General features: G+C 49.5%; 1 long non-coding RNA gene across 12 annotated transcripts in view; it reads right to left on the bottom strand.

The window, feature by feature from the left end:
* Positions 1-19934, bottom strand: part of LOC115510859 — a 170372-nt gene that overhangs the window by 86819 nt on the left and 63619 nt on the right. For all 12 annotated transcript variants that reach the window (XR_003967863.1, XR_003967865.1, XR_003967869.1 and 9 more), the window contains one exon: positions 17084-17205. This is a non-coding gene — a long non-coding RNA (uncharacterized LOC115510859). The remainder of the gene's footprint in view (positions 1-17083; positions 17206-19934) is intronic.

Raw genomic sequence — 19934 nt, 5'->3', positions numbered from 1 at the left:
CCTCCACGGTGCCCATGAGTTCCAAACTCACTTATCCACTGTCTGAACACACACACACTGGCCCTGTGCTCCAGGCATTTGATCACAGAGCATCAGGGACACTGGGCTGGGTCACAGGTATCTTTCAAAAGATGCACAAACCCAGGTGGAAACCAAATGTTTCCTGCTGGCTCATTTTGTTCCAGCCTCGGCCCAAATGTATTTACCTCAATTTCTCAGCATGGTGGGGTGTGGAGAGGGGGAGGGGGGATGCTCCAGTCGCTCACTGTGGGGGCAGGTAATTGGTGCAAAGCCCTATTTACTGAAATAGCTTTCTTCTGACACAGAAAAAAAAAAAAGTCCCGAAATAAAGGGGCCCGTGATTGTTTGCTTCCTTTTGCTTTTTTGGTTACAACAGTAAAAACTGTCCTTCAAACAGAGTCCCAAAGGACATCAGAGCTTGACAATGACGAATGGGGAACAGATGTTTCTGGGCCATCAGAATGACAGCTTCCTCCTCGACACGTGGGCTCCGGGACCCAGGGATGGGGTCACCGTCTGGCCTTGGAGGCCAGACAGTCCGGACACTGGTGGCCAGGGCTCGAGATCTGAGGGTGTGCAGGAGGACCCGGGCACGCCCAGCGTCCCCTGCCTGAGTTGGGCAACACCAAGCTTTGAACGGCCTTGGGAGTTAGGGTGTGTGCCTTGAATGAGGAACTAGGATGAGCCCTGATTTCCCGGCAGTCGATGGCTCAGCCAGCAGAGTTTTCTCTCCCGCAGGCCTGTGAGGCAGGTCTCAGGACCTGTGAGCCAGCTCAGCAATTCTGTGCCACTGTGGCACGGCACTTTCCGGTCACTTCACTCCCCGCCCTACGTCCCTCTCCCTGGGACGCACCCCTTCCCCACCTCCCGGCCTGGCCTGGGATGTGGAGATAGGCACAGGGAGGGGGGATGGGGCTACTATTAGCCGCCTCCTGCTACTATGGGCCTCCTCCTCCCGGGCCTCCCCTGCCCCATTCAGCACCGGCCTCATCCCAAGCCACCCCCCACTTCTCTTCCGTACCCCGCGCACATGGGGTTCTGCTGCCCTGGCCTCGGAACATTCAGTCAGAGGCTCTGGGGGGCTGGAGGGTCCCAAGAGGGAGCAGTGGACATGGTCAGGAGTACTCCCGGGGCGGCCGGTACAGGAGGCTTGGACGCGGGAACAGTGGCCCGGCGCACTCCCGGGGTGGCGGGCACGGGAGGCGTGGGGAGCCAGAGGAACCCTGGCAGGAACTCAGGAGCCACTCCCTTGCTTGCCAGCGAAGCAGCAGCCCGAGTGGAGCTGCCCCACACCTCACCTTCCCCTCCAGGCTCACAATATCCTGCGTGCGGCCAACGGACGCCGCACAGAGACCTACGGTAGGACAGGTTCTAGATGCGAGCCGTTAGGAGACAGGCTCTGGAGGACAACTCCCCGGGTTCAAATCCCGGCTCCGGGACTCACCCTTCGCGTGCTTCAGCGTTTCATAAACTCTGGGTGCCTCACTTTCCCCATCTTTAAGTGGTGAGAAGTTTAGAGCTTTTCCCTGTGAACCTGTTTATGAGGATTAAGTGATACAGGGCCCGTCAAGGGCTCAGCGAGGGCCTGATACAGCCGAGTGCCAGGTGCAGATGGAGAAGAGAGGAGAGCTGAGCACCTGACCTGACGGATGGAGCAGAATTAGAGCCCGGGCGGCTGGACGGTCTGTCCATGAACGCACGGCCCCCCACACCCGTCAGCCTTCAGCGCACACGCCTGGGTCTTGCTGTCCACACTGCCCCTGAGCACCAGCTGACTTCAGACGGGAAGGCTGCTGGGAACAGCGTCATGGCACCATGAGTGCTGTGCAGAGGGGCAGGGGGACGAGGGGGCGGCTGGAGCCCAGTTTGCTCTTGCGAAGCACTTCCTGAACTGCATATTCAGTTACCACAATATGAGTCAAGGTCCCTTTCAAGTGGCTTGCTGAGCTTCCCTCTGATCTGGCACAGCCTCCCCGGGATGGACAGGCAGCAGCCTTTCCTGATGAGCTGTCAGGCCCCGCCGGGACGCCCCTTTACTGGGCGCTGGCACCAGGCCCTACGCAGGCACTGATTTGCTTTCCCTACAACAACCCCGTAGGGCAAGGTCTGCTCTTGTCCCCATTTTACAAATGGGGACACTGAGGCTCAGAGAGGTTGGGTCTGAGGTTGGATCACACAGCTGGTGGGGGCCAGGGCTGGGATTTGAACTCACGCCTGTCTGGCCTTTACCCGCCCCATTCTTCTGCCGGGCTCACTGTAGCGAGAGGAGGCCGCGTTCACCTCCCCTGCTTGAGTCAAGGAGAGGCCTGGCAGCTTTCTTGGAGTTCTTTTGCAGGTCAAGGCTGGGGAGGCGAGATCGTGGAGAGGGAAGGATTAGAACCAATGTCTCCCATCCCAGGAGGAAACAGAGGACTCTCTAGGCAGGAAATACAAGAACCCCACTGATGGGCCAGGGCCCCCCTGTGCACTGATTCCCAATAAGAAAGGGGTCACTCTGCCCACAAAGGATCTCATCTGAAAGACCGAGGTTCCCTGGATGAGGGAGACAGCTACAAAAGGCTTTCACTAAAGCCTGGCTTCAGGACCAGGCACATGCCTGAGTGGAGGGGACGTGGGGAAGGGTCCTTCATCCTGGAATGGGGGCAGAGGGTAGGAGGGGTGACAGCTTTGCCAGGAATGCACAACCCAAGACCTGTGTGGGTCCTGCCCCAGGGGGTCCTTTTGGGTCCCTGGACAAGAAGGAGGGATTCTCAGCGGCACTTAGGAAACGAGGGAGAAAAAAGGAAGCAGGTGCGTTTTGAAATAAACACAGCCTGTGGAATACCGACACTAGCCAAGAAGGTCTGAATTGTGCTGGTGGGGATTCAGGTCTTTGTTTTTGCTTTTGTCATTGTTGTTTTGATTCAGCTCAGGGGTTTTCTTCGTAATGACTACGAGGAAACTCCGAAGGCTATTAAAACAACAACAGAAAAAAAACAAAAACGAAAACGGGACAATAACAACAGCTCAACAAATCTGACATTTTCAGCCAACTCACCCATCTGTTGAAATGGAAATGAGTCCGAACCCAAAGTCACATCTTTTTCCCCTCTGCTGCCCTCTCTGCACAACTAAGGATTGCACACATAAGTCCAACAAAGTTGGGAGACTTGAATGACTTTCCCTTCCTATAGAGATAAAGAATGTTCATCAGTATATTGAAAGCCCTGAGAAGTCCTGCAGTCATAGAAATAGTTTGACTACCTAACCCAAGATCCCCAAACTTACTAGTCCAGAAAACTCTTTTTTTTTTTCTGGCAAAAGGCCTATGTTACCTCCCTGTGAAGCACATACCGAGACCTGCTGGCCTGGCCATCTGTGGGGTGGGAGCGACATTGATCCCAGGGTTTATTTAGCAGACATGAACTTCTGCTGCCTAACTGTAAGGGCCCTGGCACCTAGTCTTGCCCTGATGGTTTAGCCAGACCCAATGTTTAAAACCTTAGGGTGTTGATAGCACTTTTAGTGATGGCTTGGGTTGAAACTAATGGGGTCTCAAACTGTGGCCCTTGGGCCAAATCTGGCCCACTGCCTGTCTCTGTAAATAAAGTTTTATTGGAACATAGCCATTCTCATTCCTTTACATACTGCCTATGGCTGCTTTTCGTTATAGTGGTAGAGTGGAATCGTTGTGACAGAGGCCATAAAGGCCTGAAAAGCCTACAATATTTACCATCTGACCCTTCAGACAAAAAGTGAACAGAACGCTTGTTTAGAAAAGAATCAGAACTCCCCTGAAATACTAACTCTGTTGAAGCCTCAATATCAGGCAAATTTTAGATTCTAAATCCCTGTAATTTGGGCCAACCCAGGTTCTGTGGTTAAGTTGTTGATGTAACTGGCCCACCCAAGGGTTCAAGTGTAAAGGGGTATGTGTGTGTGTGTGTGTGTGTGTGTGTGTGTGTGTGTGTATGAAAAGAATGCAAGTAGGAACGGAGTGGGAAGGGAGAGGTTTTATTGCTTAAGAATATTGAGTTTGGAGTCAGAGCATGGCTTAGATTCCAGCTCCATCACTGGGCAAGTTATGTCATCGCATAGGCCTGCTTGATTATGTGTAAGAAACATGGAGATAATGTCTTTGGCTGGACAGGGCTGTTGTGGACAGTGAATGAGATCATATATGCAGAGCCCCTCTGCCACCTCACAGAGGGCTCGGCCTTTTTGGTTAAATGTACCCAGTGCGTATGAAATGCCCGACAAATATGATTCAGGGCCGTATTCCAGGGGCAGGAAATATCTGGGCGAGACAAAACCCCCTTGCGTTCCTGGTTGGATGTTAGGCGCTAATTTGGGTCACTTCCCAAGTATGACCTTCTGCCCCACTGGCAAATGCCAAGTGAGGGCACCGATGATCTCACACATAACTAGGGCACGTCCAACTCCTCCATGTACAAACCACGTAACCACCCGGGAAGCAGACGGCCCTGCAAGTGTAACCCACAGACTGAAGATGACCCATGGGCAAGTGGCAAGGTGTGTGTGGCTTCTAGGCTGGGATTCCAGACGCAACGCTGGGGATTCCAGGGGCAAACTTGAGCAGACCCGCTCTCTGTCAGCTGGCGGGTTCTGCCCAGAGAGACGCTAGTGTTTATCTGCCACAACCTTTAGGTTTTATTACACTCAGTTGCCTTGTATATTTAATGGGGAAATTTGCCGAAGTGGTTACTAAGCCACGAGGAAAAAAAAAAAAGGAAGGGAGTGGGGAGCCTCTCTCCGACACTATAGTCGGCAAAGCTGCCTCATTCATCAGACCTGCATTAGGATCGAGCGCTGTTCATGTTTAGGGCATTAAAACTCAAAGCTAAAATTGTAGCAGGAGGTAATTTGAGTACATGCAGCCTGTCTCTCTGCAATAGATTTATGATGTTTACCCAACAATGGATGGGAACTTTCAGGGAAAGAAGGGTTTTGCCCTCCTCCTTTTCAAAAGACATCGTCAGCCCACAGTGATCAAGTTCCCAATTTCTGTGTGAGTGTGTGAGACTTAAAAAAAAAAAAAAAAAAGCCGCAGGGGTGATAAGAGCAGATCTTGTATTTAATTTTCAGCGATCTGAGCACCGAGGAAGGGTGATTGGAATGAGCTTTCCGGGAGACAAAGTGTTCTTGTGATGCTCTCACCCTGCACCCCTCTGCTCGAGATGATCTGCCAAGTATCACCCGCACGGGGCCCCCCCGCTGCCGAATCCGGGACAGCTGGCCACTGTGCCTCCACAAGAGACTCGGAGAATTCCCGGCAAACGTCTCGTTCCAGGCTGCGACTCTGCTGTCAGGTGCATCGTGGTTATAGTCCCTGGGGCTGAGTGCCAGTGAGTCCAGAAGAGCAGGACCTCCTATTTTCCAAGTTTCCCCACCTCCCTTCTGGGCTGAAACTCAGAAAGCAGGAGATGCCTCTCACAGAGAGGAGGGAGAGGCACGGCGGCTCCGAAGGGAATTCCTTTCCAGAAGGAGGTGACTCTACCATGCACAGGGAGCACGAGGAGTGGTCAGCCTGCGTGTGGACAGGGAGGCAATGAAGTGCACCCAGGAGCACCCATCTCCCTGGCGGCCGGTGATGGGAGCCAGGCGGCCATGGGTGCGTGCCTCTTCCAAGTCTTGCCGGTCTTTGGTTGTACAGCTTTGCCTCAGACCTGCCGGATTGGTGATAGGTTGGGGACAATCATACCCACCAGATAGGGCTGTTTCACAAATTAAATTGAAATTTTTAAAATATTTGGTTAAACCAACCCACTCTGAGTATCAGCTTCGCCACTTCCTAACTGGGTCTCTGGGCAAGTTGCATGCCCACTCTGAGTCTTTATTTCTCTCTCTCTCTCTCTTTAAGTGATTGCTACTGAATTTGGAGCTCCAGATGATTAGAAATACATTATATGCTTTTTTTATTTTGAGAGAGGGAGAAAGCACAAGTGGGAGGGGGCAGAGACAGAGAGAGAGAGAGGGAGAAACCCAAGCAGGTTCCACACCGGCAGCGCAGAGCCCGATGCGGGGCTCCAACTCACGAGCTGTGAGATCATGACTTGAGCCAAAGTCGGATGCTTAACCGACTGAGCCACCCAGGCGCCCTTTCATTTCTCTGTCTTAAAATGAGGATGAAGTTGCTACTTGCCCCATGGGGCCATGGATGAGTGTATGGAAGTGCTTTTGAGAACAATATAGGCTCATAGATTTTCAATAAATATTATACTCCTGTCTCAATGTGATAGAAAGATGCGTTTCTCTTTGAATTTGGATGGGTGTGGTGGGAATCAGAGATTGTATTTTATGCCAAAGTCACAAATGCTTTGCTACACGAGGGAGGCCTTTTTCCAAGGCGGGATGGGGGAGGAGGTTAGGAGAAGGAAATCGAAGGAGTTTCAAATGTGACTAACAGTTGTAATGATGAGGTAACGGGGAAGATTTATTCGCCAAGGGAAGGAATACTTTTAAATCTACCCTTTTCCATAATGGGGCACACTCTTACATAGACTGCAGCTTACATACAAGTATTTATGTAATTTTGCAAAGAACGCTCAGTGTGGAAACACACACAAAGGAATGACATTCAGAGACACGACTCATGTTGCCTTTGCCTTAAAAGCACCCATTTCACCGTCTGGCTGGAGAAACGCTGGCCTGGTCATTACCCAGGAACCCAGAGAGGAGGGGCCTTGTAGAAACTAGAACCAACCAGCCAACGAGAACAGTGACAATAAACACCACCACAACAAAATGACTCTTTTCGGCTTAGTGCATCTTAAAACAACCCCCAACTTTCCAACTTCAACAGTTTGAAATGAATCAAGGGGAAGAAAAGATAGCATTAACCACGCACAACTGAGTTTCTCAAAAATATCTTGGGGCGCCTGGGTAGCTAGCTCATCGGTTAAGTGTCTGACTTCGGCTCAGGTCATGATCTCACGGGTCTTGAGTTCGAGCCCCGCGTCGGGCTCTGTGCTGACAGCTCGGAGCCTGGAGCCTGCTTCGGATTCTGTGTCTCCCTCTCACTCTGCCCCTCCCCTGCTCACGCTCTGTCTGCTCTTTCAAAAATAAATACATGTTAAAATTTTTTTTTAATAAAATATCTTATTAACACAGCTTTCCAAATAAATCCTCTAACTTACCAGTCTCAACAAACTTGCAGTGACTGATGCTCCCTGTCATTTAGGAAGGACACAGATGGGGAAATGAATGACATTTCCATTCTTTAGTATTCATCTGATGTCCCACCTTGTTTGCTTTGAGCTGTTTGCAGAGCTTTTGGGATGTGTGGAACCGTTTGCTAGTAAGGCCAGCTCAGGCCTTCCAGAACGAAGCCTCCCAACGAATTGCAGAGGAAGAAGACCTTCAGTTCTGTTTTTCTGCAGGGTTGACTCATATGTGTGTGTGTTCATAACATTTAAAGAAGTAATGTGCCTGGAGAACAGGAAGGGAGCTGCTTTACAAGCAAAGATAAGATGTGATTAGAGGATGAGGTTGATCAGATAAAGATACCACACACACAATTTGGATTTTAGCCGGTTCTTTAATTTACTCTGAGAGGAAAAGGAGGGGAGAAGGATGAGGACTGAGAGCGTTAGGAATTGGCTTCTCACAAGCTGCCTCTCTTAACACGCTTTGTGGGTTTTTTTCAATCCCATCTTTAAAAAGATGCGGCCATTTGTTTCCTCTTCTGGGACTCCCTCTCCTCCCCTTCATCCTTCTTATAAGAAGGCGGGGAGAAACTTCCTTAGAAGTCCTATCTGTACCACCCTATCTTAGAAGACTTGAAACATTTATTCTCAATGTCCTCAGTTTTCCCTCCCAATGGGACCATTATTTGAAAGAAATTCCACCAGCATTCAACCAACAGGCACACATATCATAGGTGCAAACAGTGAGGGGTAGGAGAGTCATTCCAAGACTGGGGTCTCCATCAAGTCTTATGAACCCAAAGGATGTACAGTCATCTGTTACGACGTTGGTGGGACTCCATCACAGTCTGAGCATGGAGAGGGTTTCCTTTTTCCCTCTAACTATTTCAAAGCATATTTTGGATCTTGTTGGGTTTTTGTTTAAAGTTTTTAATTTTAATTCCCGTATCATGAACATGCGGTGTTATATTAGTTTCAGGGGTACAACAGAGTGACTCAACATTTCCATGTAACACCATGTGCCCATCACAAGTGCACTCCTTAATCCCATCCCCCTACCTGCCTCCCCTCTGGTGACCCTCAGTTTGTTCTCTACAGTTAAGAGCCTGTTTCTTGGTTTCTCTCTATTTGCCCCTTTGCTCATTTGTTTTGTTTATTAAAATTTCCATAAGAGTGAAATCATATACTATTTGTCTTTCTCTGACTGACTTATTTTGCTTAGCATAATACCCTCTAGCTCTGTGTCATTGCAAATGGCAAGATTTCTTTCTTTTTTATAGCTGAATAATATTCCATTGTGTGTGTATACACACACACACACACACACACACACTTTTTTTATCTGTATCCGTATCATTAATGAACACTTGGGCTGCTTCCATACCTTGGCTGTTGTAAATCATGCTGCAGTAAACATTGGGGTGCATGTATCCCTTTGAATCAGGTCTTGTATTTTGTTTTTTAAATTTTTTTTTAACGTTTATTTATTTTTGAGACAGAGAGAGACAAAGCATGAACGGGGGAGGGTCAGAGAGAGGGAGACACAGAATCTGAAACAGGCTCCAGGCTCTGAGCTGTCATCACAGAGCCTGAGGCGGGGCTCGAACTCACGGACCGCGAGATCATGACCTGAGCCGAAGTCGGCCGCCCAACCGACTGAGCCACCCAGGCGCCCCTCAGGTCTTGTATTTTGACAACAACTCCATGGGGCTTGAAGCCAAAAAGTCGTATCTTCATTTAATAGCTAAGGACATCGCAGGGCAGAGGTTAAATGACACTTTCAGGTGGAAAACTTGTGCTAGAATCCGTGTCTTCCTCGTTCTGTTGGTTCCCTGTCATTGTTCCATTTATTACACAATATTCTTGGACAATCCACTAGCAGGGACAGTGCTTGTAAACAAAACACTGCCTGCCTGGGGAGAGAAAAGTAGTACCTTGCATATTGCAAGTCTATTTCACGGCTCCCTCTGAGGTCAGGACCTCAGATGCCCTCTTGACTTCCATCCCAAGACCTCAGAGGTGACAACGGATAGAAATGGAGTGAGGAGATGAGCATTTAATCAGAGTCCACAGGGGAATGGAGGGCGGAAAGTTACTAATTATTTTTGAGAGACAGAGAGAGACAGCATGAGCAGGAGAGGGCAGAGAGAGAGAGAGAGAGGGAGACCCAGAATATGAAGCAGGCTCCAGGCTCTGAGCTGTCAGCCCAGAGCCCGACGCGGGGCTTGAACTCACAGACCGCGAGATCATGACCTGAGCCAAAGTCGGTCGCTCAACCAACTGAGCCACCCAGGCGCCCCCTGGAAAGTTACTAATTAGAAACAACTTGGACTTTAATTGAATTGTTCTTCTCATTTCAGAAACCTTCTACAGAATGATTCCCCTCCCTCCATTGTCTTTGTAAGTTTTGCTGTTTTTGAATTGGTGTATTTCTACATTTTACAGTTTTCCTTTTCAGAAATTAGAATAAAGCAGTTCTTGGTCTCCTGAAGCAGATTTTGAGAAGCAGAAAAGTGAGGTTTTCAATCATGCACAAGACTGACAATTAGCTAATAAAAATCCTTTTTCCCCCCCTGTTTCCTCAAAAGTCAGTTCTCAGAAAAACAATCATTTATTCTACCTACCCTGTTTACCAGCAAGGTTAAAAGTTCAGGCAAAGAAAGACATCAAAATATTTACATTAAAGCAAATCGATGCTTCTATACCACGTCTGGCTCTGCAGATTCGGAATCAGGGCCTGTCACGCTTGTCCCAAGAAGAGGAAACAGAGTTCTGGAAGGCTGGTCCTATGTTTCTCCAGCTCTCACTCGCTCTCTCTCTCTCTCTCTCTATTCTCCTTTTCTGAGACTGCTGTCTTGGCCACCCCTGCCTTTTAGATCTTTTCTTCCTTTTCATATTTTATATTTATAGCTTAGGTCTTTAGGACCCTACCCAAGTATTTTCACTGACGGTATGTTCCTACTATTTCCTGATATATATATTTTTTTTTTAATCCTCAATCTTTACAAATGCAAATAATAGTGATCACAGCTACCATAACTGAATCTGTACATTATGCTTTCACGCATTACTGCAAACAGCCTCCTAGTTGACAGGGTGAAGCCGGAAACCAAAGCTCAGAGATCCCACAGCTTGTCAGGGACCAGGCAGACCAGAACTGGGGGCGGGTCTGCCTGAGTCTTGTAATTAATGGGGTCTCCATTGTTCCAACCCTAAAGGAAAGGCCCCAGCACTGGCCATGCCTTCAGGGGCCATGACTGTCTTCGGAAGAGACGTGTCAAGGAAAGTGAGGTAGCCTTTACCCAACACGAGCAGTGCTGTTACCGAGGGACCGCACGTGAGGGCTGGGGCGGGGGCCATGCGGACAGCAGACCGGGCACCAGCTGCTCCAGGGACCGGGTGGGTCACCCTCATCTGTTGTCAGCATATTGCAGCCCAGTAGATCCCAGTAGCCCAGTAGATCCATGGTTGGCCTTGGCTGCCTGTGCAAGAAAAGGCATTACTGTGGGTGCCAGCAGGAGAGGTAGTGCTGGAAAAGGAACTCAGCTGTCCTCCAGCACGGACACCAGACACGACACTTGGAGGCTGATGCGCCCCTCGACTGGCCCTAGGACAGCGAGGAGGGCAGGAGGATGGGGCCTCTGTTCAGGTGATCCTGTCCCGGGTACATCCTTCCTGAGGTGCTGCCTCCTCTTCGGGTGGTGCCATGTGGAGTTCTGCGGGGCTCTGAAGACAGCCCCCCAATAAGGGGTGTGCTCAACACCCGTGCCGCGCACAAACACACCCACCCACAACCCGCACACATCCCAGATAACCCGCTTACCCACCCGCCTGCGCACAGCAGGGACACCCACGGTATACACAACACGCCCGCCCCCACGCCCCCTCCACCCACGCACAGACACCCACCACGCACACCGCGGCACGTACACAGGTGCTCGCGCGCTACCGACACCCACGGTCACCCACACACACACACACACGCATGCACGCGCACACGCTCATGCTCACGCTCCCGTCCGTTGTTGACTGTGCTCGTGGTAAGGCAGCCATGCCAGAACCGGCGATGAACCGCCAAATAGCTTTTCCTTCTCAAAGAGATGACAGGAGTGTGGGGGAGTTACTGTCGGTAAAGTAACTTCTGGAGGAAAGAAAACAGCAGATGGACGGAAGGTAACCTAAAGACAGTGACCGATTACAGGGCTGTGTTCTACCGCCTCTAGAGGTTCCAAAGATGAAAATAATGGAGTAAGAATCGTTAAGGGCGCCAGGCGGGACCCTGTTTTGGATGCCACATTTCCCTCGTTGTTGCTTTTCTTCCTCAAACAGCAGCAGCAACCCCTTCTACCCATGTAACTCTTTTTATGGTTTCTTAGCCCAATACCCTTCTCCGTCCCCTTGACTCTCAAACAGCCTCACTGTTTGCTGAGGGGTGGGGGCCTGCCTGGGACCCCAGAGAGCCTCTGACTGATTCCCCCCAAATTCCCCAACTAGCTTCTCAGAAGAACAAAGACCAAATTCACTTTACCAACATTTCCTCACCACCTACGTAAGGCAGGCACACGTTGGGCTCTGGAGGTAGAAGGTGTTACCACAGAGCTCTGACCTCAAGAGGCCCAGAGAGCTGAGCTCTAGCAGTCGTGCTCACGGGTCTTCTGGGATCTGGTGAGAAGGCAGATTCTGACGCCAGGGGCCAGGGTGGGACCTCTGCCTTTTTTGACCTTCCAACCACACTTGGAGTAGTGGGCAGTTTGCAGAACCAAAGTGTATCCACATCCTGCCCCCCACCCCCCCGCCCCGCCAAAGACCCTCTGCTAAGAGGGCAGGAGGCAAGACCAACATGGCTGCCAGTGTTGAGGGAGGAAGGAAAAGGCTCAGGTGGCTGCCGCGTGGGCCTGAAGTTCTGCTCAGCAGAGGGGGTGCCCAGGACTCGGCAGGGACCCTTGGACTTTTGATTGCCTTCTGTTTTCAGTTATGTTCAGCTATCTTTCCTCTGTCACTTACTAGTCACGCTCCTTTTTTTTTTTTTTTAACGTTTTATTTACTTATTTTGAGAGAGAGAGGGAGAGAGCACGAGCAGAGGAGGGGCAGAGAGAGGGAGAGGAAGAGAATCCCAAGCAGGCTCTGCACTGTCAGTGCAGAACCCGATGCGGGGCTTGAACTCACACACCCGACCGTGAGATCATGACCTGAGCCAAAATCAGGAGTCGGACGCTTAACCGACGGAGCCACCCAGGTGCCCCGAAACTCAGTTTTCTTAACTGAAACAAAAGGATAATAATGCCATCTCTGGGGCCTGTGATGAGGCCTGGAAATACAGCAGACCCTTGAACAACATGGGTTTGAACTGAGCAGACCCACTTGTACCTGGATGTTTTACAGTGCAGCACTGTGATGTATTTTCCCTTCTTTGTAATTTGCTTAATATTGTTTTCTCAGGCTCACCGCCTAGTAAAAATAATACATATAACAAAGTATGTGTGAATCAACAGTTTGTTATTGGTAAGGCTTCCGGTGAATAGTAGGCCATTAGTAGTTGAGCTTTGGGGGGATCAAAAGCCATAGGCAGATTTTCAACTGTGTGGGGCGTTGGTGCCCCCAACCCCCATGTGGTTCAAGAGCTAACTGTAACGTGTGAACCACCAAAAGTTGTGTCCCGAACAAATGAAAGCCTCAGGTGGTAGCTGGGATTGTTCTAGGTGCACGTTTATTCATCCAACTACTTAAGTGACCATCCCTGAAAAGGCGGTACCTGTTGTAGACCTGGAAAAAGTGAGGCAGGGACCCCAGGTTAAAGGAGAGCAGGTCCCACTCATCATGGGGACCCAGAGTGGCTTTTGAGGTCCTGCTACGTCATGTTAAAAGGGAGGCAGACCCCTGATTACAGAAGTGAGAGCATTATGCATAGGCAGACCTCCAGGAGGTAATCCACTTCTCATATTTGGAGACATCAGTCCTCCGTGGACACCTGTGACTCAAGGCCAGACGTTCTCCAGGTTGACTCCCTTCTACTGGGTAAAAGCAAATGTGACTCGAAAGGATCTCAGTGTTAACAAAAAGACATGTAAATCTAGAAATTTGAGGTCAAGCCATTTGTCAGAAAGCCTCAGCAGAGATAAGCGTGTTGCCGCTCGCCCAGACTATGAAACCCTCACTGCTTTTGAAAACTGAGTCAAAGAACCCTGCGTGGGGATTCACGTGAAGGAAGCTGGGCACAGCTGTTTCAACTACGGTGCCTTTCTGAGCCAGATGCCCACACGTGGAGCAGGGCAAGAAAGTGGATTGTTTTCACTAAGTTTTCATCCACTGGATTCGTTTCTCTTACTGGCACAGCTGATGAAAAGGGAGCATGGGGGCCAAGCAGCATGAGGAGGGAGCTCCCTAAAGCCCCCGTGTGACCACCTCAGCCAAGGGCACGTGCACGGAGCCACGTTCTTGCTGGGCTTGAAGTATGCACACCTCTAACTCCAGAGCAACTTGCAGACATCTTCGAGATACTGAGGTGCAAGGGAGAGGGGCTGGAAGGCTGGGAACGAGCAAGTATCACCACCATTTTCCGCAGGAATGGGTTCTAAAAACTACAGAAGAGCAGACTCACTCCAGTTTCCGGGCAAACCCAGAAGAGGCATCAGACAAAGTTCACAAGCATTTGGGAAGAAAGTGGTGGTCTTTAAGAGGCACCACGAGTTCTCTAAGAGAAAGTCATTCCATGCTAACCTCATTTCCTGTTTTGACGAGCTTCACCAGAACAGTCGATTAGGGGAATGCCCCAGAAAGTGCGTCTTGCTTTCAGTAAAGCATCTGAAAACTTCTCATCGTATCCTAGGTACATAAAATACCAAAGATGCTTGCTTTCAGTAAAGCATCTGAAAACCTCTTCTCGTATCCTAGGTACATAAGATACCAAAGATGGGCCAGATGATGGAATGACCAGGAGAATTCACAGTGGCTGGGACAACCTTCCCAAAGAGGTCAGACCATGGCATTACCTCGGTCCTGCTACCTCTATTCCCATGCCCGCTGCTGGAGATGGCCGTCCTGGCTAGGCCACCCACTCGATCTCAACACAGACTCTTGGGTGTTTTCTCCCCACTGGCAAGTGAGGTTTGAAACGATTCTCAGCAGCTCTACACGTAGAGAGAGTTGAAGGCTCCAAGGTGACCGTGTCGGTCTATGGCTTTTTTTTTTTTTTTTGCTCCAGTTCTGTCCTTTGGAGGGAAGCAGGGATATTTCCATGGAGACCCACAGGGGCCCTGTCACTCCACTTTAAAACTAACTTGGGGGTGGGGGTGGGGAGACACTGAAGGTGTATTTATCACCTTTGCCAGTCACACAAACCTCTGAGGAAAAAATGGCCTCCAACCATCAACTCGCAGGAGTTAGAAAGCTAGGGTGAAATGAGACAGAACAAATGTGAAGCCTATGTTCTTTTGAAAAACACAATCCACTGTAAGAGTGCAACATTCAGGTGTGTTTGGTTTTAGCTATGCTGCTATGTGCTTGAGTGTGACCGGAGAGGACAAAATAATGCCTCAGAGTCTCCACTTTTACTATTTAATTCTTTCCGTAATATTGAGCTTTTGCTCAGGGTGTTAGACAGGCACTAAAAACCCTTTCCCTACTTAGGTTATGGCCTTGTTGTGAGGACAAAATAAGTCAGAGGTGGTAAAGTGCTTTGAAAAAGGGAAAGCTTCGAAATTCAAAACAGTATTATTATTTGTCGTAAGGTGCTTTCCCTCCAAAAAAAGAAAAAAACTCTGCCAGTCTCTGAGTGATAAGCAGAAAATGATTCAGCTTTGGCTTCTGTTTCTCCAGCTGTAACCCCAAACTGGCCGAGCTGGCTGAGTGGCCTCAGTGAGCCCATCTCAAAGTCTGAATTCCTACAGAACTCCAAATTCCTGCAAAACTCCAACCCTCCCCACCCCCCCACCCCCTGGCGATCTGCTTTTCCAAAAGTTCTTCCTGGAAGGCCTGCTTCCCACTGTCCTGCATTCTGGTAATGAAACAATCATTCAGACAGCTCCCTTTGCAGAGCTGGGGCTTCAAAGATGCAAACTGAGGGGATAGCCAGAGTAAATGCCAAACGACTTGAGTCAGAGCCTTGGATCATTGTAGGTATTGTAAATTCTTCTGGATCCTACCATGCACTGCTTTGAAAGCGTGTCGTTCTTGCTGCTGCCCAAGCCCGGGCTCAAGAGGTGGATGAAAAATATATTGCAGGCCCAAGACAGGAGAGCAGTCCCTAGTCAAATTAACAGACTGAGATAATTACCTTAAACTTCCCTTGCACTCAGTGTAATTTCACCTGGTGGTTATAGGCCTCAGAGTTCACCCAGACAGAGCTGTCTGGTAGAACTTTCTGTGATGATACCTGTGTTCTAGATCTGTGCTTTCCAATGCAACAAGCACAGCCCCATGTGGATATTTACATTTAAATTAACTAAAATAAAAAGGAATTACAAATGGAGCTCCTCAGTCACACAGCCACGTTTTAAGTTTTCAGGAGATACATGTGGCTCGTGGCTACTAGCCATATTGGGCAACATGGCCCCAGATCAACCGTTCTTCACCTTGGCTACATGACAGAATTACCTGGGGAGTAAAAAAAAAAAAAAACAAAACTCATGTCTGCCCCCACCATTCCAAATTTTGTTGTGAATGGTGCTGGTGGAGCCTGGGCATTTGGATTTTTGAAAACTCCTGGGTAATTCTGATGTCTGGCCAGGGTTCAGAACCATTGCCCCATCCATCTAGAATTGTGTGTTCAATTTATTTTGCTCCTCCTGTTGTTCTTGAGAACGAAATATACCAGGACAGGGATGTGTCTAAAGGGGTTTCGGTATGTGTGAGCATCCCATGGGGCACGTCCGTAAACCCACAACTGGGCTTGGGCTCTGTGTATTCTCAGGGGCTTTGCCTGTGTTTCCCCACGATACCTTTCTGCACTGCCTCCTCAGAGTTCTAGACTCTGAAAAACAGAACTGGCAGAGAAGGGAAAGGAACCTCAGGGCAGGGTGGGATCTTTGGGATCATCTGGTCTTCTTGGTGTTCTGCCGAGGAAAGTAGCGCCTAGAGAAGTTAGATGATTCACCCAGGCAACAGCTTGCAGAGCGAGGACAAGGGCCCCATACTCCAGACTCCCCACTGAGGACACATCCCTCTGCTACATGGTTGCCTTTAATCTTCCAGGAACATAAGCAAATGAGATTTCACTTAAGGACATTGATTTGCAAGGCAAAACTTGGTTTCAGGTGAGAATCTGATTATCCAGGTAATAGAGAGTTTATGATCAACCTTTCCTGCCGGCCAGTATACTGACAGAAAGCCTGTGTCCCCACCTTGGCCACTCCATTTACCCCCTTAGATCACCAGAGGTAAATGGATTCACAATTTCCTCACCCACCAAACAGTGGTTAGAATACTGGGCAACTCAACATCACAGAGTCAGTATGAGAAGTGCTAAGATGACGGATCCAGTCAACACATAATTATTGAGCAGAGCGCCAGGTGCTGAGGACAGACTGGGCAATGAGACAGACTAGAATCTTCCTTTATTGAACTGATATTTGGAAGGCAGGCTGAGAGGTACACGGCCAATTAATGAGCGAACAAACAGCATAATTGTTGATATTGGTAAGTGCTGGGAAGGGGGAGGGACAGAGTGGGTCCCATCCAACTCAACTCTAGAACATGCCATAACAGTATGAGCCCAAGAAACCTCGTGGAACGAAGGTGACTGAGGTGCGGGGGAAGAGAAGGAGGCAGCTGAGAAGACAGAAGTTTCCAGTAGAAAGCTCAAGGTTAGTGATGATTTCAGTGTGATCATTAACAGGCCACGATTAGAGTAGGTGTGGAAAAAGAGTTCCAAACGTCTTCCGGGGTTTAGTTAGGATCAAGCCCCAGGGGAAACCCTTCACCTGCACTCTGGCCGTGGGCAGCAGGTGGAGGCACTGGAGGGGGCCGAGTCCTGACTTTTCTGTGTCTGTGTCATTTTCGATCAACTGCGTCATAGAGCTTCTTGTTTCACCTCCCAGTTATTCTGAAACAAAAACATGCATGAAAAACACAGGTCACTGCCAACCGCATTGAGAGACAGTCACTCCAGTACATGGAAACCGAAAAGGGAAAGACAGGTCATAAATGCCACAGTGAGCTGGGGAATCAAATTTATCACCACCTATTCAAACAGCGATAATCAACGAAAATTGCGGGCGGTGATGATGGGGTGGGGGGCGGGTGGGCAGCAGGGCGTTCGTTTAAAAATAATTCACAAGAGACAGAAAAGGTAGATGTTCCCAGAAGCCCACTACCTGTTTACTGAAAGCTGAAGTTAGTTCTGACCTTCTGGGTCAGGGTCTACTGCTGGGGCACATTGAGGCTCTTCCCCTACGTGCTCCTGTTGGCCTTGTTAAAGGGGCACACAGGACTTTCAGGACAAGTCTGGTATTTGCTCAGTGTTTGCCCAGGTGCTACACCGAGCAGCACTCCTCAAGGGTCCAAAGAGACGTGAGAGAGGTCACCAGGGAATTGCAGCCCAGTGAGGAGGGACAAGGAATATGGAGGCTGAACTTCTGGTCCCCTGTCCTCTTTCCATCCCAAGAGAATTAGCAGGTGCACCAAAACATCACGAATGGAGCGACTTGCACCAAGGAGTCTCAGTGAGGTGGAGGGAGAAGGGGCCCCTGACCATACAAAAGCCCTGAGGACAGCACAGGGCTGCGACAGCTCTAAGGACAGCGGTTCTAATTGAAACCACTTTGCCACTTGAGACCAGTACGGTTTGGCTCCCAAGCAGCAGGTAGTTTGCGGAAGCTTATTCTCAGTTCCCAAACAAGTGAAAGGATCATTCCAAAGGCAGGCAGAGGGACAGGTCAATGCAGGAAGATAGATGATGTCCCCTCCCCCAAAGATCATGGCCCTGCAAGCCAGCTTTGCGTTTAAATCTGTGGCTCAGACATTCCAGGGGAGGAAGAGAAGGCAGGAGACAGAACTGCCATGGGAGGGAGGTCAAATCCACACCGGTCTGTGCTTTTGCGGACGTATTCTCTGACCGGGCACTGCTTGCTGATGGGCAGAGAAGATACGGGCTCTGCCTGTCTACTCAGAGCTTCCTTGGGCCTGCCGTCCCCTCCATGTGCAACCTGTCCAAGATGCAGCCCTGAGTCTCCCAGGAAAACCGGCTGCCCCTGCCCCTTCCCATTTCCTGACCTTTGTTAATGGCGCAAAATTCTCTGTAAAAAGGGAGGAAAGGGGTGCCCGATTTTGGAAAAACTCCATCCTCCCCCTAGAGATTCATTCATAATGCACAGTAGCATACAAAAGACGCTGAGAAGTTAGGAAATAAAGAAAGCTGTTGAAATTCATTCATTGTGTGCTTCCCAAACCCTTTTTGCACAAGGAGCCTTTGGAGCCTTTGCCGGCAGAGTTCTATTGAGTGGCAGGGTTTCAAGCTCCCCGTAACACTCATCGTCCCTGCTGTTCCCAACACTCGCGTGGCACTTGTGATAGTCTGTATTTATTTCTGGAAACTCTGTATTGTTGTTCCTTCTACCTTTCCCCTAACCTTCTGTGCAAATGAGTTAGCTGATTCACATCAACTCCTGCAGCCTGAGGGTTTTTGTTATTGTTGTTTTGCTTTGTTTTGTTTTGTTTTTTGTCAAGGGCCCCATTTGCCAGTGGCAGTGAAATACCGGGCTTTCTGAAAGGTGATAAATCTGGCTCCGTGGTATCTAACATTCTGGGAAGAACGTTGCCCAGATGAATCTGTTGGGAAAACCAGCTTCCTGATTTGTGTCCTATGAGCTGGCATTTTCTATTGTGACCTAACGTCTGGAAACTGACCCCAAGATTTCGTATGCAGTGCCTTCCTGGGTGGGCAAAGGGAAAATAGGAGCAAAGAAATGTGTCAGCCAGGGAGAAGGGTGCAAGGGAAAACCTGGGTCCTCTAGTGTCACCGTTGAGATAGAGAGATGGCTTAGGAACTTGTGCTGTCCTCCAGTTACCCCACTTCTGAGGGATGAAACACCAAAGTATGACAGCCCGGGCAGACTCTAGTAACAGACATCCAACCATGCAGACCTTGACCAAAATCACAGAGTGAGACGTGGCGGGGCTTTAAGGATCGTGTGCTCAACCTTCATTTTACAGGCACCCGCAGGGAGGAAGTTGGCAACTGTCCTAAGATCAGACTGGAAGGGACCCTGCTGGGACCGAGATGTGGATCCCTCCTACCTGGTCCCCACATTCAGAGCTAGCTTGTTCAGGAGCTCTTGCATGGATAAGTAAAATCCATAATGGCTCCATGTTGGCCGGCTATGTAGTTACCATTCAAAAAACAACCTAAGAGAGCCCATTCAGGAACTTTAAAAGATTTGCCCCTAATTAAGAGCCAGTCACACATGTGGCTTCCCACATGCCAGCATCCACTGATAGTTGGTGGAAACCACCAGCCTCACATTGGACAGTCCCAAAGGTCACATGTTCTTCCTGTACTCACTCCCAGTCTGGCTGAATTACATCTCGAGTATTGAAGGGCCCCCCAGTAGGTCTCCCCCTGCGCACACAACTTCACTTTCCTTCAGATCTGAGGCATGGCCCCAGGGTCACAAACATCACACCGCAAATACAAGCCCTCGTGGTGGACCCGAAAATGGAGCCCAGGCGACCTTCTGGATGTTCCCTGAGCTAGCTCCGGATCCTTCCCTTTCCGTTCCTAATGGCAGAGGAAAGGCTCCAGGCCTGGGAAACTGAGAAGGGGGAAGAAAACAG

Source organism: Lynx canadensis, chromosome A3 (genome assembly GCF_007474595.2).
Source record: "Lynx canadensis isolate LIC74 chromosome A3, mLynCan4.pri.v2, whole genome shotgun sequence".
NCBI lineage: Eukaryota > Metazoa > Chordata > Mammalia > Carnivora > Felidae > Lynx > Lynx canadensis.
The sequence above is the reverse complement of the archived record's forward strand: the minus strand, read 5'-3'. Positions and strand labels throughout refer to the sequence as shown.